The following is a 22,715-nucleotide window of genomic DNA, read 5'->3' on the forward strand; positions in this document are numbered from 1 at the left end:
TACTTACTCGATCAAACCACCTCACACCACACATTGTCCTCAAACATCTCATTTCCAGCACATCCATCCTCCTGCGCACATCTCTATCCATAGCCCACGCCTCGCAACCATACAACATTGTTGGAACCACTATTCCCTCAAACATACCCATTTTTGCTTTCCGAGATAATGTTCTCGACTTCCACACATTTTTCAAGGCTCCCAAAATTTTCGCCCCCTCCCCCACCCTATGATCCACTTCCGCTTCCATGGTTCCATCCGCTGACAGATCCACTCCCAGATATCTAAAACACTTCACTTCCTCCAGTTTTTCTCCATTCAAACTCACCTCCCAATTGACTTGACCCTCACCCCTACTGTACCTAATAACCTTGCTCTTATTCACATTTACTCTCAACTTTCTTCTTCCACACACTTTACCAAACTCAGTCACCAGCTTCTGCAGTTTCTCACATGAATCAGCCACCAGCGCTGTATCATCAGCGAACAACAACTGACTCACTTCCCAAGCTCTCTCATCCCCAACAGACTTCATACTTGCCCCTCTTTCCAGGACTCTTGCATTTACCTCCCTTACAACCCCATCCATAAACAAATTAAACAACCATGGAGACATCACACACCCCTGCCGCAAACCTACATTCACTGAGAACCAATCACTTTCCTCTCTTCCTACACGTACACATGCCTTACATCCTCGATAAAAACTTTTCACTGCTTCTAACAACTTGCCTCCCACACCATATATTCTTAATACCTTCCACAGAGCATCTCTATCAACTCTATCATATGCCTTCTCCAGATCCATAAATGCTACATACAAATCCATTTGCTTTTCTAAGTATTTCTCACATACATTCTTCAAAGCAAACACCTGATCCACACATCCTCTACCACTTCTGAAACCGCACTGTTCTTCCCCAATCTGATGCTCTGTACATGCCTTCACCCTCTCAATCAATACCCTCCCATATAATTTACCAGGAATACTCAACAAACTTATACCTCTGTAATTTGAGCACTCACTCTTATCCCCTTTGCCTTTGTACAATGGCACTGTGCACGCATTCCGCCAATCCTCAGGCACCTCACCATGAGTCATACATACATTAAATAACCTTACCAACCAGTCAACAATACAGTCACCCCCTTTTTTAATAAATTCCACTGCAATACCATTTGAATGCAAAGGTGAGTAATGTGGCAGTTGAGGGAATAATTGGTATGCATGGGGTGTTCAGTGTTGTAAATGGAAATGGTGAAGAGCTTGTAGATTTATGTGCTGAAAAAGGACTGATGATTGGGAATACCTGGTTTAAAAAGCGAGATATACATAAGTATACTTATGTAAGTAGGAGAGATGGCCAGAGAGCGTTATTGGATTACGTGTTAATTGACAGGCGTGCGAAAGAGAGACTTTTGGATGTTAATGTGCTGAGAGGTGCAACTGGAGGGATGTCTGATCATTATCTTGTGGAGGCTAAGGTGAAGATTAGTATGGGTTTTCAGAAAAGAGGAGTGAATGTTGGGGTGAAGAAGGTGGTGAGAGTAAGTGAGCTTGGGAAGGAGACCTGTGTGGGGAAGTACCAGGAGAGACTGTGTACAGAATGGAAAAAGGTGAGAACAATGGAAGTAAGGGGAGTGGGGGAGGAATGGGATGTATTTAGGGAATCAGTGATGGATTGCGCAAAAGATGCTTGTGGCATGAGAAGAGTGGGAGGTGGGCTGTTTAGAAAGGGTAGTGAGTGGTGGGATGAAGAAGTAAGAGTATTAGTGAAAGAGAAGAGAGAGGCATTTGGACGATTTTTGCAGGGAAAAAATGCAATTGAGTGGGAGAAGTATAAAAGAAAGAGACAGGAGGTCAAGAGAAAGGTGCAAGAGGTGAAAAAAAGGGCAAATGAGAGTTGGGGTGAGAGACTATCAGTAAATTTTAGGGAGAATAAAAAGATGTTCTGGAAGGAGGTAAATAGGGTGCGTAAGACAAGGGAGCAAATGGGAACTTCAGTGAAGGGCGTAAATGGGGAGGTGATAACAAGTAGCGGTGATGTGAGAAGGAGATGGAATGAGTATTTTGAAGGTTTGTTGAATGTGTCTGATGACAGAGTGGCAGATATAGGGTGTTTTGGTCGAGGTGGTGTGCAAAGTGAGAGGGTTAGGGAAAATGATTTGGTAAACAGAGAAGAGGTAGTAAAAGCTTTGCGGAAGATGAAAGCCGGCATATATATATATATATATATATATATATATATATATATATATATATATATATATATATATATATATATATATATATATATGTATATATATATATATATATATATATATATATATATATATATATATATATATATATATATATATATATATATATATATTTCATTTTATTTATTTTATTTATTTTGCTTTGTCGCTGTCTCCCGCGTTAGCGAGGTAGCGCAAGGAAACAGACGAAAGAAATGGCCCAACCCACCCACATACACATGTATATACATACACGTCCACACACGCAAATATACATACCTATACATCTCAATGTCCACATATATATACACACACAGACATATACATATATACACATGTACATAATTCATACTGTCTGCCTTTATTTATTCCCATCGCCACCTCGCCACACATGGAATAACAACCCCCTCCCCCCTCATGTGTGCAGGGTAGAGCTAGGAAAAGAACAAAGGCCCCATTCGTTCACACTCAGTCTCTAGCTGTCATGTAATAGTGCACCGAAACCACAGCTCCTTTTCCACATCCAGGCCCCACAGAACTTTCCCAGACGCTTCACATGCCCTGGTTCAATCCATTGACAGCACGTCGACCCCGGTATACCGCATCGTTCCAATTCACTCTATTCCTTGCACGCCTTTCTCCTTCCTGCATGTTCAGGCCCCGATCACTCAAAATCTTTTTCACTCCATCTTTCCACCTCCAATTTGGTCTTCCACTTCTCCTCGTTCCCTCTACCTCTGACACATATATCCTCTTTGTCAATCTTTCCTCATTCATTCTCTCCATGTGACCAAACCATTTTAATACACCCTTTTCTGCTCTCTCAACCACACTCTTTTTATTACCACACATCTCTCCTACCCTTTCATTACTTACTCGATCAAGCACATATTGTCCTCAAACATCTCATTTCCAGCACATCCACCCTCCTCCGCACAACCCTATCTATAACCCACGCCTCACAACCATACAACATTGTTGGAACCACTATTCCTTCAAACATACCCATTTTTGCTTTCCGAGTTAATGTTCTCGCCTTCCACACATTCTTCAACACCCAGAATTTTCGCTCCTTCCCCCACCCTGTGACTCACTTCCGCTTCCGTGGTTCCATCCGCTGCCAAATCCACTCCCAGTCATCTAAAAGACTTTACTTCCTCCAGTTTTTCTCCATTCAAAATTTCCTCCTAGCTGACTTGTCCCTCAACCCTTCTGTACCTAAAAACCTTGCTCTTATTCACATTTACTCTTAACTTTCTTCTTTCACACACTTTACCAAACTCAGTCACCAGCTTCTGCAGTTTCTCACATGAATCAGCCACCAGCGCTGTATCATCAGCGAACAACAACTGACTCACTTCCCAAGCTCTCTCATCCACAACAGACTTCATACTTGCCCCTCTTTCCAAAACTCTCACATTTACCTCCCTAACAACCCCATCCAGAAACAAATTAAACAACCATGGAGACATCACTCACCCCTGTCGCAAACCGACATTCACTGAGAACCAGTCACTTTCCTCTCTTCCTACACGTACACATGCCTTACATCCTCGAGAAAAACTTTGCTTCTAGCAACTTGCCTTCCACACCATATACTCTTAATATCTTCCACAGAGCATCTCTATCAACTCTAGCATATGCCTTCTCCAGATCCATAAATGCTACATACAAATCCATTTGTTTTTCCAAGTATTTCTCACATACATTTTTCAAAGCAAACACCTGATCCACACATCCTCTACCACTTCTGAAAGCACACTGCTCATTCCCAGTCTGATACGCTGTACATGCCATCACCCTCTCTATCAATATCCTCCCATATAATTTCCCAGGAATACTCAACAAACTTATACCTCTGCATTTTGAACACTCACCTTTATATATATATATATATATATATATATATATATATATATATATATATATATATATATATATATATATATATATATTTATGTTTATATTTATATTCATATTTATTTTGTTTTGTCGCTGTCTCCCGCGTTAGCGAGGTAGCGCAAGGAAACACGAAAGAATGGCCCAACCCACCCACATACACATGTATATACATACACGTCCACACACGCAAATATACATACCTATACATCTCAACGTATACATGTATATTCACACACACAGACATATACATATATACACGTGTACATAATTCATACTGTCTGCCTTTATTCATTCCCATCGGCACCCCGCCACACATGTATATATATATATATATATATATATATATATATATATATATATATATATACATATGTATACATGCCTGAACATGCAGGAGGGTGAAAGGCGGGCAAGGAATAGAGTGAATTGGATCGATGTGATATACCGGGGTCGACGTGCTGTCAATGAATTGAATCAGGGCATGTGAAACGTCTGGGGTAAACCATGGAAAGTTATGTGGGGTCTGGATGTGGAAAGGGAGCTGTGGTTTCGGGCATTATTACATGACAGCTGAGACTGAGTGTGAACGAATGGGGCCTTTGTTGTCTTTTCCTAGCGCTACCTCGCACACATGAGGGGGGAGGGGGATGTTATTCCATGTGTGGCGAGGTGGCGATGGGAATAAATAAAGGCAGACAGTATGAATTATGTACGTGTATATATGTATATGTCTGTGTGTGTATATATGTGTGCACATTGAGATGTATAGGTATGTATATTTGCGTGTGTGGACGTGTATGTATATACATGTGTATGTGGGTGGGTTGGGCCATTTCTTTCGTCTGTTTCCTTGCGCTACCTCGCAAACGCGGGAGACAGCGACAAAGCAAGATAAATAAATAAATAAATAAATAAATATATATATATATGTATATATATTTTTTTTTTTTTTTTTTTTTTTTTATCGCTGTCTCCCGCGTTTGCGGGGTAGCGCAAGGAAACAGACGAAAGAAATGGCCCAACCCCCCCCCCCCCATACACATGTACATACACACGTCCACACACGCAAATATACATACCTACACAGCTTTCCATGGTTTACCCCGGACGCTTCACATGCCTTGATTCAATCCACTGACAGCACGTCAACCCCTGTATACCACATCGCTCCAATTCACTCTATTTCTTGCCCTCCTTTCACCCTCCTGCATGTTCAGGCCCCGATCACACAAAATCCTTTTCACTCCATCTTTCCACCTCCAATTTGGTCTCCCTCTTCTCCTCGTTCCCTCCACCTCCGACACATATATCCTCTTGGTCAATCTTTCCTCACTCATTCTCTCCATGTGCCCAAACCATTTCAAAACACCCTCTTCTGCTCTCTCAACCACGCTCTTTTTATTTCCACACATCTCTCTTACCCTTACGTTACTTACTCGATCAAACCACCTCACACCACACATTGTCCTCAAACATCTCATTTCCAGCACATCCATCCTCCTGCGCACAACTCTATCCATAGCCCACGCCTCGCAACCATACAACATTGTTGGAACCACTATTCCTTCAAACATACCCATTTTTGCTTTCCGGGATAATGTTCTCGACTTCCACACATTTTTCAAAGCTCCCAAAATTTTCGCCCCCTCCCCCACCCTATGATCCACTTCCGCTTCCATGGTTCCATCCGCTGACAGATCCACTCCCAGATATCTAAAACACTTCACTTCCTCCAGTTTTTCTCCATTCAAACTCACCTCCCAATTGACTTGACCCTCAACCCTACTGTACCTAATAACCTTGCTCTTATTCACATTTACTCTTAACTTTCTTCTTCCACACACTTTACCAAACTCCGTCACCAGCTTCTGCAGTTTCTCACATGAATCCGCCACCAGCGCTGTATCATCAGCGAACAACAACTGACTCACTTCCCAAGCTCTCTCATCCCCAACAGACTTCACACTTGCCCCTCTTTCCAAAACTCTTGCATTTACCTCCCTAACAACCCCATCCATAAACAAATTAAATAACCATGGAGACATCACACACCCCTGCCGCAAACCTACATTCACTGAGAACCAATCACTTTCCTCTCTTCCTACACGTACACATGCCTTACATCCTCGATAAAAACTTTTCACTGCTTCTAACAACTTGCCTCCCACACCATATATTCTTAATACCTTCCACAGAGCATCTCTATCAACTCTATCATATGCCTTCTCCAGATCCATAAATGCTACATACAAATCCATATATATATATATATATATATATATATATATATATATATATATATATATATATATATATATATATTTATATATATATATATATATATATATATATTATTATATTTATTTTTTATTATACTTTGTCGCTGTCTCCCGCGTTTGCGAGGTAGCGCAAGGAAACAGACGAAAGAAATGGCCCAACCCCCCCCGCCATACACATGTATATACATACGTCCACACACGCAAATATACATACCTACACAGCTTTCCATGGTTTACCCCAGACGCTTCACATGCCTTGCTTCAATCCACTGACAGCACGTCAACCCCGGTATACCACATCGCTCCAATTCACTCTATTCCTTGCCCTCCTCTCACCCTCCTGCATGTTCAGGCCCCGATCACACAAAATCTTTTTCACTCCATCTTTCCACCTCCAGTTTGGTCTCCCTCTTCTCCTTGTTCCCTCCACCTCCGACACATATATCCTCTTGGTCAATCTTTCCTCACTCATTCTCTCCATGTGACCAAACCATTTCAAAACACCCTCTTCTGCTCTCTCAACCATATATATATATATATATATATATATCCCTGGGAATAGGAGAGAAAGAATACTTCCCACGTATTCCCTGCGTGTCGTAGAAGGCGACTAAAAGGGGAGGGAGCGGGGGGCTGGAAATCATCCCCTCTCGTTTTTTTTTTTTTTCTTTTTTCTTTTCCAAAAGAAGGAACAGAGAAGGGGGCCATTTGAGGATATTTCCTCAAAGGCCCAGTCTTCTGTTCTTAACGCTACCTCGCTAACGTGGGAAATGGCGAATAGTATGAAAGAAAAGAAAGATATATATTATACTTCAAGTCCGTTTCCTGTGTTAGCGAGGTAGCGCCAAGAACAGACGCACAAAGGCGTATCCGCTCACATCCTCAGTCATGTGTAATACACCGAAACCGTAGATCCCTGCCCACAACTAATGTCAAAATTAAGATTGTAATTACTCCGTATTTCGTTCATACTATGCCGCAGACCCGCAAGGAAGTAACAGACACTATTATCCAAAATATTATGTCGGCAAAATTACTAACTCAGATATGATGTGTATAATTGTGACAGGATTTTTTAAAATCATTTGCTATTTTGTGCTGTACGTAGCTCTCAATCAAGTAGTCGAGAACGCTTATTTGTTATGGGATCATTTATGATTTATAATATGCAATGCATAGAATGATGACTTAGATAAGAGAATAAATGTTAAATATAGTTCCCGAGCGCAACGCTACCTTCACTTAGTCTTCCGAAAGCTGACATTGTGTACAAACGTGACATCTGTTCCAGGCGCTGCCTCAGAACGTAAGAAATATTAGATTTCAAGTTTATGTAGCCAGATGTTCATTTTTCAAAGTAGTATTTGACATTTAAATGATTTACTTCTGTAGTCTCATGTGGTGACAAGTGGTGAAACACTTTTTCAAAGTTTAATTGTGAATGAATTTCTTTTGTCAACAGTGTGGTACGGTAGGCCTACCCATAGTATTATTCTGCTATGGTTGATTTACCTTAATTTTTTGTCTGTATCTGGTTTTATCAGGGTTTCTTAAAGAATCGAAAGGCTTTTGCAAAACTTAGTTAACACTATTAAACAGGAAGTTACATCAGTTGGCAAGATTACAGGCTCATTTAAAGGGAACGGATGTCGAAACAGCAAATCCCATATTTGAGTGTGACTTTAGACCGTTCTCGTTTCAAGGGTTAGTTTTGATTGAGAAATTAAGTTAGTTGTGATAGAGAAAATAGGTAGAAGTCCATTTAATATTCGTTATATGGTGCATATGTGATTGCTGTTTGTGAGTTATGGCCCATCCCGTCTCTCGTAAGTAACCTTTACCGACAAACGCATCATTGGTGGAAAATATTCGCACTATGATGACTCTACTGACAGTATGAGGTGACTACTGCTTCTCCCTTTCACGCCGCTCTCACTCTCTACAACTCAAGTCTTAAATTCCATTTTGCCCGTCCATACACTCCACTGAACCGGCTGCTCACTCCCCGGAGTTGTTTGTGCACTGAGATACATTGTATTGTTTTCGTCGTGGATATCAATTATCTCCATGTGGAAAGGGAGCTGTGGTTTCGGTGCATTATTACATGACAGCTAGAGACTGAGTGTGAGCGAATGTGGCCTTTGTTGTCTTTTCCTAGCGCTAACTCGCGCACATGAGGGGGGGGGGGAGGCATATCAGAACCCATCATATCCAGACGCTTTTTTTTTTTTTTTATAATTCGAGGAGCTGGACATTATTCCTCAATTGCCCTACACTCAGCTTATCTTTCTTTACTTCTGGTCATGCCCAGTGGACTTGGTTAACTGCCTGAGCACTGCGAAAGTCCCATAGAATTGGGGGTTTCTAGTGCCGGAAGATAAACTATGTGTATAAAGATGTACCAGATGATTGTTATAAATCTTGTCAGCGTTTTCTCACACAGCCTAAAATTTTTGCCAATTTCCCACTCTTGCTCACTGCCTTCATGTGGAAATTAGATAGCAATGTTTTCAAGGTGAAATTCGTGTAAGGTTCTTGATTTTGATTTAATTTTAGTATGTCTACCATGATGTTCTAAATTGTCGGTATTTTTCGTATAAATGGTATGTGTAAAAGCAGTAGTTGTCACGTTTAATATTGTTTATTTTACATTATTAGCATTACTATTTTCCGTCTGTGTGACGAACTGGTGAGAATACGCATGCAATAAGAGGGTATGTGTAGTGAGGGGTGGTAGTGTGTGTGTGTGTGTGTGTGTGTGATGGCGGGCGTTCAGCCGTGCGTGTGGCTCCAGTCTTGGACGACACTACACTGCATGTTGATATTGATCTTCACCCACTGTCTTCTTCCATCCCTCTCCACCATTATTCTTCCTTCTTTATCACCCATGCCTTCGTAGCTTTCAGTATTTACTTTATCAAATTTCATCCTTTAGATCTAACAGGAACTTTGATAACACTTACCGGCCGATTTTGAGGTAGCGTAGAATATGTAAAGTGCACTGGAGTAAATCAACAAGGAAGTGGCTTGTAGAATGTAGCTGCCTCCTTCAGGTGGTTCTTAGTCACTTCAGTGAACTGTAGGAGGAAGGTTTCACCTTCTGGGAAGGGCTGGACAGGAGGTCGACTGGTTTATATGACCATGTGTGTGTCCAATCCCCGGATGCGGTATTATTGCACTCCGTCTTACACCACATCCCCAGATTTAAGCATCCACACTCACTACACCTCGCTCCTACACCCAGCGTGATGGGGATGACCCATCACTGTGATGAGATATCCAAACCCGATTTCCATCACCCTTATCCTCTACCCGGTACCTCTTTTATGATAATCATTTGTAGACTCCCATTCCCCATCACGCATCATGTCGCCCATAGCGTAGTACTCTCCCCATCACCCACTACCCTAAGCCCAACCCCTAGACAGTACCCACGCCTTAACAACACCCACGACACACCACCAGCTGATACCTTATACCTAACGACCACCTCCCCAAACACCTGATACTGAGCTATTGCCACCATCCAGGCTATACCGCGCCTCACAATCTACCCATCGCTGATCTCCTAATACCCATGACTCTGCGTTCTCCATATCCTGACCCATCACTACACACCTGCCCAACACCCATCACTTCTGACTCATCACTGCACACGTACCCAACACTCATCACCTGTGACCCATCACTGCACACGTACCCAACACACATCACCTCTGACCCATCACTGCACATGTACCCAACACCCATCACCTCTGACCCATCATTTCACACCCACCCATCACCCCACATCCCATTTCCCCTCACACATCACCCCCCCATTTTCAGACGAGGAGGACCGAGGGCAATGACATCCCCCTTTCCTTCCCGTCCTCAGCCACCGCCAAGCAGTGGTACCAAGGGACATGCGCTGTGGGTGTGAACGTCGTTGGCTGAGTGGCTACCCAAAGCACTGTGGTAGCAGGTTCGACCCCTGCCTGACGCACTCTCCCCGTGTACCACCTCAAAGACGGGTGTGTGTGTGTGTGTGTGTGTGTGTGTAGTCAGCTCTCGTGGGAGCTGAGAAGCCACATATGTACGTCCTGATCACCTGGTTACCGGAACTAGTCGCTCGGAAGACGTAACTACCGGTAGTTAGCGGAGGCGTGGGGAGAGGAGCAGGAGGGCGCGCGGGTGGGGGGGTTGTGGCGGTGCTGAGGTTACTGGAGGCGGAGGTGCGGGTGTGAGGCCGGCCTGGCCAGGTGGTGTTGACTGACGTGTGGTATCCCTCCTCCACCTGCCTGCCGAGCCACGACCTGCGCCTTCCTCCTCCTCCTCCTCTTTCCCCACGCCCTCTGTCTCCGGCCCATGTAACCACCCCACGCCCTCTGTCTCCGGCCCGTGTAACCACCCCTCGCCCTCTGTCTCCGACCCGTGTTAACACCATGTCTGTCCCCATTCCCTGTTTACACCCCACGCCCCATGTCTCCGTCCCATGTCAACACCCCACGCCCTCTGTCTCTGGCCCGTGTTACCACTCCACGCCCTCTGTCTCCGATCCGTGTTAACACCCCACGCCCTCTTTCTCCGACCTGTGTTAACACTCCACGTTCTCTGCCTCCCGCCTTTTTGACACCCCACGCCCTTTATCTCTATCCCATGTTAACACCCCACGCCCTCTGTTTCCATCCCATGTTAACACCCCACGCCATCTGTTTCCATCCCCTGTTAACACCCCACGCCCTCTATCTTAGTCCAGTGTTAACACCCTAGCCTCTCCCCTCGTCTGATGTTAACGCCTCACGCTTTCTATCGCCGTGGGATATTAACTTCCCACGCCGTCCGTAACCATTGTTAACATCCCACGTCTTATCCGTCCGATATCACCCCACTCCCATATCGGATGTTAACACAGCGTTGTTAACACACCACGCCCTCTTTTCATCCGATATGAACACCCCATGTTCTGATGTTAACACCCCATGCCTCCTGTTCTCCTCCAGTGTTTAGCATCCCACGCACTTTCCACTCGATGTTAACATACCATGCCTCTTGTCTCCGGCCGATGTTAACACCCCACTCCTCTGTCTACCACTGATGTTAACACCCCATGGTGTCTGTCACTTCTGTCGATTTTAACATCCACGCTCTCTTGTCTCCATCTGCTAACATCCCATTCCATCTATGTCCAACGTGATGTTAACACCTCCACCCTCTCTTTCTCCATCGTGTGGTAACACCCCGCGCCCTCTCCATCCGATGTTAACACCCCACGCCCATTATCTCTCCATCCGATATTAACACCCCACTCTCTCTAGTCTCCGATCCATCTTAACACCCCACGCCCTCTGTATCCACCAGATGTTAGCACCGATGTTAACAATCAACACCCTCTCTTCGATGCACGCTTCGATTTTAACACTACGGCCTTTCCCACCAATATTAACATCCGCACTCTCCGTCTTATGTTAAACTCCCCACTCCTGTGTTTCATGCATGTATTGACACCCCTAACATTCCAGTCCTATGTCTTCCGATGTTAAATTTAAGCACAGAAAACCGACCTATGTTAACTCTACGCCTCCGATATTAACACTCCACGCCTTCTCTGTCAGTGTGATGTTAACACACACTTTTAGTCTCCATCCGATGTTAACACCCCATGCCATGTTAACACCCCTTGCTTCTTTCTCTGGCCGACGTTAACACGTTCATTTGATGTTAACTGTGCTCTTTGTCTTTGTCTGAGTTTAACACCCCACGCCTTCTGTGTCTGCTTGATATTAATACCCCACGCCCTCTGTGTCTGCTTGATGTTAACACCCCACGCCCTCTGTGTCTGCTTGATGTTAACACCCCACGCCCTCTGTGTCTGCTTGATGTTAACACCCCACGCCTTCTGTGTCTGCTTGATGTTAACACCCCACGCCTTCTGTGTCTGCTTGATGTTAACACCCCACGCCTTCTGTGTCTGCTTGATGTTAACACCCCACGCCCTGTGTCTGCTTTATGTTAACACCCCACGCCCTCTGTGTCTGCTTGATGTTAACACCCCACGCCTTCTGTGTCTGCTTGATGTTAACACCCCACGCCCTGTGTCTGCTTGATGTTAACACCCCACGTCTTCTGTGTCTGCTTTATGTTAACACCCCACGTCTTCTGTGTCTGCTTGATGTTAACACCCCACGCCTTCTGTGTCTGCTTGATGTTAACACCCCACGCCCTCTGTGTCTGCTTGATGTTAACACCCCACGCCTTCTGTGTCTGCTTGATGTTAACACCCCACGCCCTCTGTGTCTGCTTGATGTTAACACCCCACGCCTTCTGTGTCTGCTTGATGTTAACACCCCACGCCTTCTGTGTCTGCTTGATGTTAACACCCCACGCCTTCTGTGTCTGCTTGATGTTAACACCCCACGCCCTGTGTCTGCTTTATGTTAACACCCCACGCCCTCTGTGTCTGCTTTATGTTAACACCCCACGCCTTCTGTGTCTGCTTGATGTTAACACCCCACGCCCTGTGTCTGCTTTATGTTAACACCCCACGCCCTCTGTGTCTGCTTGATGTTAACACCCCACGCCTTCTGTGTCTGCTTGATGTTAACACCCCACGCCCTCTGTCTGCTTGATGTTAACACCCCACGTCTTCTGTGTCTGCTTTATGTTAACACCCCACGTCTTCTGTGTCTGCTTGATGTTAACACCCCACGCCTTCTGTGTCTGCTTGATGTTAACACCCCACGCCCTCTGTGTCTGCTTGATGTTAACACCCCACGTCTTCTGTGTCTGCTTTATGTTAACACCCCACGTCTTCTGTGTCTGCTTGATGTTAACACCCCACGCCTTCTGTGTCTGCTTGATGTTAACACCCCACGCCCTCTGTGTCTGCTTGATGTTAACACCCCACGCCTTCTGTGTCTGCTTGATGTTAACACCGTTGTTAACGCCCCCAAGAATTCTTTTTTTAGCAGATGTTAGCACCCCACACCTTTCTTAGGTGATGTTAAAAGGCTCGCTTTGATTTTAACACTCCGCCGCAGTCTGTTTGAAATTAGCATCCCTCATCCTCTCTCTTTCATCCGATGTTAACACTCCTCATTGTCTTTCCCTCCGATGTTAACACTACAGGCCGTCTGTCTGTCTCCGATGTTGAAACACCTTTTTACCTTCTCACTTCGCCCGATGCCAATGCTGTACACCCCTGGCTCTGGTCGATGCTGATAACCCACACACCCTCTTTCCTCCTCTCAATAGGATCCCTTCTGTAATATAGTTAGTTCAGGGAGGTTAATTTATCTGGTTAATGTTAAGTTAGATAGGTTCTTAGGAGGTTAGATTTAGGTAGCTTAGGCATATGGGTTTGGGGAGTTTAAACATTGCGTTGAAACATTCTAAAGTTGCTGCCATTTGTGTGTCACGGGGAGGGAGTTTTACACTCGCGTTGCCCCGTCTCTTAACCTTGCATGTTTGTATCGTGTTTTTAGTTCTTTGTATGCACACACACACGTACATACACACACACACACACACACACACACACACACACACACACACACGCACACACACACGCACCTCAGCTTATGTCACGTACTCATCATTCTATCGACCAGTCCCTAGGTGAGGATGAACAGCTGGGTGGATTGTGGACCGACTGCCACGTCCAGGATTCGAACTTGTGCGGGTTTGGTCCCAGGCGGCCCGTGCGTGCGTTGGAGGTCAGTAACGCGAACCACTACACCGTGTGTCTGTGTGTGTGTGTGTGTGTGTGTGTAGCCTAGGTGTGCGTCAGGCGTTATAAATATAGCTGACCTTCAAATAAACTCTGGGAGTTTACAGATCGTCAAGGGAACTGCAGCGGCAGTCATTATCGAAGGTGATAATGACTGGTTCGCCTTAACCATATACGTAGCGAAACAAGCGCCAGGGTTGGTGGTAATTTAACCTTTCTCCTCCCCCCCCCCCCCCCCCACACACACACACACACACAAGTGCCTTCTCTGAAAAAGTATGTTTACTGGCATGATTTCTGATTTCTTTTTTGTCAATATTTTCCACTGGTTGAAACATGCCCATTGAAGACTCACGTAGATATACGAGATTTTGGTAAATTCGGGAAATTCACTATTTTAGCAGATGTTGCCAGACGTGCCGCGTCACTGGTATGAAACGATCAACTTCGCAGAAATCAGTCGTTTTCTTTATTACATCCATTTAACTCCTTTCGAGTCGAAGGTAGACTTGAGGAAAGGCAAATGCATGGTATTATGGGTCGAGGCTACGACAGGGAGTGGTTGATGGTTGGATGGATTGGCAAAAACAGGTGAAGAGGCAGTTGGACATTATATATATATATATATATATATATATATATATATATATATATATATATATATATATATATATATATATATATATAATGTGAACGCTCTAGAATAAGATAGAAAGACTTCATCGTTCTCCAAAGACGCATGGATATGACTGAACGATATGATCAATTGCCACATTAAGGTTTTCTAACAGCAATGCTCTCACACAGCAGAAATAATTACGCAGTGGATATTAGGTTAGCTGTATCCCATGGTGATAGGTTATGTCATCTGTGAGATGTTAACCATGTGTACATTTGTTTACTTCAAGACATTTTAAATGCTGAGAAAAGTTTGGGTTGAGAAACTGACCTTTGCCTACGTAGGGAACACGGCAGATATGAGCTTTAGTTTATAGATTAGCTGAGTAAAAGATCGTACCATACCTCATCTACATCATGGAAAGAATATTGGGGAAGTGTTATCGGTGTGAAAAATATTGGATGATTTAACGGACTATCAAAAAGAATCGGTTATTACACCGCAAAGTCAAATCCTAGCTGTTTTGCGTTCATATGATTTAACTTAAATTCCTAACCCCTCCCTATCCCCCCCCCAAAAAAAAAAGAAATATGGGTATTCAGACATATTGCCAGTAGGATATAGAATTCGGTATCAGCAATTCACCAGAGTTCGTGAGGGTAAACAAATATGGCCGCCTTGAAGCGCTTGTCGTCATCTCTGTGCGTGACGTCACTCATGGTTGAAAGGAATTTCAAATGGAACATTACGTGACCTCTGTCTGTCTGTGTAATTGCCCATTTGTAATTACCTATTTTTACGGTAAGGGGAATTGAGTTTTGCACTCGCGTGGCCCCGTCGCTTGAACGTGTTTATATGTGTATGTATTTGATACTTTTTGTTTATTCGAAGATTTCGTACATTTTCTATTCATGAATTATATAAAAGTATGTAGTACTCTCATGTGTATTATAGTATAAGAAAAGAACATGATAGCAGACAAGGACCTTCACTGGTGCCATCGCTGTGAGGGCTTGATAAGTGAACCAGGCCATAAATAGTGCATGCACAGTCGAACTGTAGCTATGACCTTTATAGTCAACTAGTCAACGTACGTTTATATATATATATATATATATATATATATATATATATATAATCCCTGGGGATAGGGGAGAAAGAATACTTCCCACGTATTCCCTGCGTGTCGTAGAAGGCGACTAAAAGGGGAGGGAGCGGGGGGCTGGAAATCCTCCCCTCTCAATTTTTTTTAATTTTCCAAAAGAAGGAACAGAGAAGGGGGCCAGGTGAGGATATTACCTCAGTGGCCCAGTTCTCTGTTCTTAACGCTACCTCGCTAACGCGGGAAATGGCGAATAGTTTGAAAAAAAAAAAAGAAAAAAAAAAAAATATATATATATATATATATATATATATATATATATATATATATATATATATATATATTATATATGGGAGCGGGGGGCTGGAAATCCTCCCCTCTCGTTTTTTTTCTTTGATTTTTCAAAAGAAGGAACAGAGAGGGGGGCTGGGTGGAGGATATTCCCTTAAGGGCCTAGCCCTCTGTTTTCAACGCTATCTCGCTAACGCGAGAAATGGCGAATAGTATGAAAGAAAAAGATATGTATGGGGATAGGGGAGAAAGAATACTTCCCACGTATTCCCTGCGTGTCGTAGAAGGCGACTAAAAGGGGAGGGAGCGGGGGGCTGGAAATCCTCCCCTCTTTTTTTTTTTTTAATTTTCCAAAAGAAGGAACAGAGAAGGGCGCCAGGTGAGGATTTTCCTCAAAGGCCTAGTCCTCTGTTCTTAACGCTACCTCGCTAACGCGGGAAATGTCGAATAGTATGAAAGAAAAAGAAAAGAATATATATATCAATATATATATATATGGGGTATATAACCCCGGAGCTATTTGCCTGATAGTATTTATTTTCCTTGAGATCAAAACGGTTAATTTCACGCTCCATGTTGCTTCCCTGGCGTACAGAGACGCATTTTAGACATTAATTTAATGTCTGAAAAATGAATGTGGTATGTCAGACTGTACAGAAATGTTGGTGACAGATCTCGTGACCTGTCAGTGGTTCCCATTTTTTTTCTTTTATTTCAGTGAATGTATGGTAAGTGCGTGTGGTGTACCTCCAGCTGCCATCTCACTCATTGTCGGCAGAATAATAAGGCTCGTAGGAAATGAGTGCGTGTAAAGGGTGTGTCAAGTTTATTAAAATAATTCTGGTTACGAGGGCGTATTTGGGCGTTTGTAAGTATAATTATGATGATTTATAGATGTGCGCTGCATAGATGTTGTGGACCGCATTGCGTGCACACTTCGAGACAAAAGTTGGAAGGAGCGTGAGAGTTGCTATGGTAAGACAACATGGGCACTGAGGTTTTTCTTCGTTGGAATCTATTGGCCCGTAATAACTTGTCATCATCCACGCTAATGAAATAGATTGTGTATGTATATGTTTGTTTGCTATAGATAGAGAAAATGTACCAGATAGGCACAAGAAAAATATAAGTGATTTCAGGCCGATCGAAGCTGGGTATTTAAACTGGTCTGAATATGTTTCCGATATTTGGCAGTGAAGATTTCATGTACTTGTTCGATAGTGGAGCACTCGACGCCTGAAAATCATTTACCCACTCTTCCTGCTTCGCTTACACCCAACTCTCTTGATGAAAACTCGTAATTGCTCCAAGTAGCTTTTCAAACATAAACCAATTATTTGTAACACCTTCCACTAAAGTATCTCATCAACCCTGTTTTACGCTTACTCCATATCCTTATTGTGCCACATACTTATCCTTCAGTTTGTATTATATATCCCTGAAAATCTTTCACGGCCTGACCCACACATTCAACCATATATGTATATATAGATTGGGGAAGAGCAGTGTGGTTTCAGAAGTGGTAGAGGATGTGTGGATCAGGTGTTTGCTTTGAAGAATGTATGTGAGAAATACTTAGAAAAGCAAATGGATTTGTATGTAGCATTTATGGATCTGGAGAAGGCATATGATAGAGTTGATAGAGATGCTCTGTGGAAGGTATTAAGAATATATGGTGTGGGAGGCAAGTTGTTAGAAGCAGTGAAAAGTTTTTATCGAGGATGTAAGGCATGTGTACGTGTAGGAAGAGAGGAAAGTGATTGGTTCTCAGTGAATGTAGGTTTGCGGCAGGGGTGTGTGATGTCTCCATGGTTGTTTAATTTGTTTATGGATGGGGTTGTTAGGGAGGTGAATGCAAGAGTTTTGGAGAGAGGGGCAAGTATGAAGTCTGTTGGGGATGAGAGAGCTTGGGAAGTGAGTCAGTTGTTGTTCGCTGATGATACAGCGCTGGTGGCTGATTCATGTGAGAAACTGCAGAAGCTGGTGACTGAGTTTGGTAAAGTGTGTGAAAGAAGAAAGTTAAGAGTAAATGTGAATAAGAGCAAAGTTATTAGGTACAGTAGGGTTGAGGGTCAAGTCAATTGGGAGGTGAGTTTGAATGGAGAAAAACTGGAGGAAGTGAAGTGTTTTAGATATCTGGGAGTGGATCTGGCAGCGGATGGAACCATGGAAGCGGAAGTGGATCATAGGGTGGGGGAGGGGGCGAAAATTCTGGGAGCCTTGAAGAATGTGTGGAAGTCGAGAACATTATCTCGGAGAGCAAAAATGGGTATGTTTGAAGGAATAGTGGTTCCAACAATGTTGTATGGTTGCGAGACGTGGGCTATGGATAGAGTTGTGCGCAGGAGGATGGATGTGCTGGAAATGAGATGTTTGAGGACAATATGTGGTGTGAGGTGGTTTGATTGAGTAAGTAACGTAAGGGTAAGAGAGATGTGTGGAAATAAAAAGAGCGTGGTTGAGAGAGCAGAGGAGGGTGTTTTGAAGTGGTTCGGGCACATGGAGAGAATGAGCGAGGAAAGATTGACCAAGAGAATATATGTGTCGGAGGTGGAGGGAACGAGGAGAAGAGGGAGACCAAATTGGAGGTGGAAAGATGGAGTGAAAAAGATTTTGTGTGATCGGGGCCTGAACATGCAGGAGGGTGAAAGGAGGGCAAGGAATAGAGTGAATTGGAGCGATGTGGTATACCGGGGTTGACGTGCTGTCAGTGGATTGAATCAAGGCATGTGAAGCGTCTGGGGTAAACCATGGAAAGCTGTGTAGGTATGTATATTTGCGTGTGTGGAAGTATGTATATACATGTGTATGGGGGTGGGTTAGGCCATTTCTTTCGTCTGTTTCCTTGCGCTACCTCGCAAACGCGGGAGACAGCGACAAAAAAAAAAAAAAAAAAAAAAAATATATATATATATATATATATATATATATATATATATATATATATATATATATATATATATATATATATATATATCTTGCACCTTTCTCTTGACCTCCTGTCTCTTTCTTTTATATATCTCCCTCTCAATTTCATTTTTTCCCTGCAAAAATCGTCCAGATGCCTCTTTCTTCTCTTTCACTAATAATCTTACTTCTTCATCCCACCACTCACTACCCTTTCTAATCAACCCACCTCCCACTCTTCTCATGCCACAAGCATCTTTTGCGCAATCCATCACTGATTCCCTAAATACATCCCATTCCTCCCCCACTCCCCTTACTTCCATTGTTCTCACCTTTTTCAATTCTGTACTCAGTCTTTCCTGGTACTTCCTCACACAAGTCTCCTTCCCAAGCTCACTTACTATCACCACCCTCTTCACCCCAACATTCACTCTTCTTTTCTGAAAACCCATACAAATCTTCACCTTAGCCTCCACAAGATAATGATCAGACAACCCTCCAGTTGCACCTCTCGGCACATTAACATCCAAAAGTCTCTCTTTCGCGCGCCTGTCAATTAACACGTAATCCAATAACGCTCCCTGGCCATCTCTCCTACTTACATACGTATACTTATGTATATCTCGCTTTTTAAACCAGGTATTCCCAATCACCAGTCCTTTTTCAGCACATAAATCTACAAGCTTTTCACCATTTCCATTTACAACACTGAACACCCCATGTATTCCAATTATTCCCTCAACTGCCACATTACTCACCTTTGCATTCAAATCACCCTTCACTATAACCCGGTCTCGTGCATCAAAACCACTAACACACTCATTCAGCTGCTCCCAAAACACTTGCCTCTCAAGTGATTGGTTCTCAGTTAATGTAGGTTTGCGGCAGGGGTGTGTGATGTCTCCATGGTTGTTTAATTTGTTTATGGATGGGGTTGTTAGGGAGGTGAATGCGAGAGTTTTGGAAAGAGGGGCAAGTATGAAGTCTGTTGTGGATGAGGGAGCTTGGGAAGTGAGTCAGTTGTTGTTCGCTGATGATACAGCGCTGGTGGCTGATTCATGTGAGAAACTGCAGAAGCTGGTGACTGAATTTGGTAAAGTGTGTGAAAGAAGAAAGTTAAGAGTAACTGTGAATAAGAGCAAGGTTATTAGCTAATAGTACAGTAGGGTTGAGGGTCAAGTCAATTGGGAGGTAAGTTTGAATGGAGAAAAACTGGAGGAAGTGAAGTGTTTTAGATATCTGGGAGTGGATCTGGCAGCGGATGGAACCATGGAAGCGGAGGTGAATCATAGGGTGGGGGAGGGGGCGAAAATCCTGCGAGCCTTGAAGAATGTGTGGAAGTCGAGAACATTATCTCGGAAAGCAAAAATGGGTTTGAAGGAATAGTGGTTCCAACAATGTTGTATGGTTGCGAGGCATGGGCTATGGATAGAGTTGTGCGCCGGAGGGTGGATGTGCTGGAAATGAGATGTTTGAGGACAATGTGTGGTGTGAGGTGGTTTGATCGAGTAAGTAATGTAAGGGTAAGAGAGATGTGTGGAAATAAAAAGAGCGTGGTTGAGAGAGCAGAAGAGGGTGTTTTGAAATGGTTTGGGCACATGGAGAGAATGAGTGAGGAAAGATTGACCAAGAGGATATATGTGTCGGAGGTGGAGGGAACGAGGAGAAGTGGGAGACCAAATTGGAGGTGGAAAGATGGAGTGAAAAAGATTTTGTGTGATCGGGGCCTGAACATGCAGGAGGGTGAAAGGAGGGCAAGGAATAGAGTGAATTGGATCGATGTGGTATACCGGGGTTGACGTGCTGTCAGTGGATTGAATCAGGGCATGTGAAGCGTCTGGGGTAAACCATGGAAAGTTGTGTGGGGCCTGGATGTGGAAAGGGAGCTGTGATTTCGGGCATTATTGCATGACAGCTAGAGACTGAGTGTGAACGAATGGGGCCTTTGTTGTCTTTTCCTAGTGCTACCTCGCACAAATGAGGGGGGAGGGGGATGGTATTCCATGTGTGGCGAGGTGGCGATTGGAATGAATAAAGGCAGACAGTGTGAATTGTGTGCATGGGTATATATGTATGTGTCTGTGTGTGTATATATATATGTGTACATTGAGATGTATAGGTATGTATATTTGCGTGTGTGGACGTGTATGTGTGTACATTGTGTATGGGGGTGGGTTGGGCCATTTCTTTCGTCTGTTTCCTTGCGCTACCTCGCAAACGCGGGAGACAGCGACAAAGCAAAAAAAAAAAAAAAAAAAGATATATATATATATATATAATATATATATATATATATATATATATATATATATATATATATATATATATATATATATATATATATATATGATAATTGTGTTCATAAATCATACGGAGGCGTAACAGATAATGGTGCAGTGGTACGCATTGCGTGTCTCAAGTTATTTTGAGGGCGGGTGGAGGTTGGTATAGACGGGTAGAGGGGGAGGCATGGCTCCGACTGACCATGCGTGTGGCAGCGGGGTCGGTCGGCCCCCGCGTGACCTGCTGCCGTCTTCCACCTCCTCATCACCCTAGACACACGTACGCACAATTCTGCCTGTGCCTCATCTCTCATTTTGTACGCATAATAATGATGATATGGGTTTTTGACAGGTTTAGAGTATGGAGTGTTATGGTGGCATAACTTATTGGTAGGGGTGTGGGAAGCATGAATGCGGAGTGTGTGTGTGTGTGTGTGTGTGTGTGTGTGTGTGTGGATGGCAAGCAGGGGAGTGTAGAGTGTAGGAAGATTAGGTTGGTGAAGCGGGTAACAAGGCGCCATGGTGGTTAAGTGGGGAGGGGAGGTGCGGATAGAGGAGACCGCGGGAAGTCAATAAGACGCAACCCGCTCTGGTCACATACATACGGCCCGCGCGTTGGTGATGGCCAAGGGGGCTGATGGAGGTTTGGAGGGGATGTTGGGGGGCGCGGAGGAGTTGGGGATGTAAAGTCGTAGATCCCAGAGAAAGTAGTGCGGAGTGTTGCTTGTAAGGCTTTTTCGTCCACAAAGCAGAGCACTGGACTTGTGGAAGGATAGGGGAGGCAGGGGGATGGGAAAGCGCCACAAACGTGCGCCAGGGAACCCACTCGGCCGGCGTCAATTTAGGGATTACCCGTGAGGTCACGTGACGGCAAAGTACACCTCTCTTTTTCTCTCCACGTCTGCACCCTAGTAGAGAGAGTCAATTTTCCGCTAGTTCCCTCCGTGCTTCAGTAAGTGAGCAGATTTGCTCATGTGAGAAGGAGGGAGGAGGAGGAAGTGCCGATTCCTCATCTTTGAGAGAGTAGGTCTCAGCGTCGCCTCTCGCCATGATTCGTGATGTTGTGAGGGTCGCGCGTCAGACCCCATCGCTAGGTGTCCGCCATGACATTGGTCGTCGTCTGCAAGTCGCCAGCCAAGGCACCACCGCTGCTCTATTTCCATAGTGTAGTCTCGTGTCTTATACCTTCACCCCCTTTGCCAGGAATGACTATTATAAACAACTGTATCACCGTCATCAATTTTGTAATTTGACTGTCATCGGCTCTTCGATGCGATGATAATGTTCGTCCGTTGTAAGGTAGCTTGAAATTGATGTTAATGAATTTTGACCTAAGGTCTAAAATAATTCAAGTAACATTTTCTTTGAAAAAGATTTGTTTAAA

General features: G+C 43.9%; 1 protein-coding gene across 2 annotated transcripts in view; it reads right to left on the reverse strand.

The window, feature by feature from the left end:
• The window catches only part of LOC139765217 (tektin-3-like), a 40,646-nt gene extending 29,891 nt beyond the window's left edge, over positions 1-10,755 (reverse strand). Inside the window, exons 1-2 of one of the 2 annotated variants that reach the window (XM_071692532.1) lie at positions 10,521-10,755; positions 9,386-9,499 (exon numbers count right to left, since the gene is read on the reverse strand). The gene's annotated coding sequence lies outside the window, so the exon portion shown is untranslated. Of the gene's footprint in view, positions 1-9,385; positions 9,500-10,512 lie in introns of both variants that reach the window. The other variant, XM_071692531.1, reaches the window with a different exon arrangement.
• Between the last annotated feature and the right edge of the window lie 11,960 nt (positions 10,756-22,715).

This window comes from Panulirus ornatus, chromosome 53, assembly GCF_036320965.1.
Source record: "Panulirus ornatus isolate Po-2019 chromosome 53, ASM3632096v1, whole genome shotgun sequence".
NCBI classification, from domain to species: domain Eukaryota; kingdom Metazoa; phylum Arthropoda; class Malacostraca; order Decapoda; family Palinuridae; genus Panulirus; species Panulirus ornatus.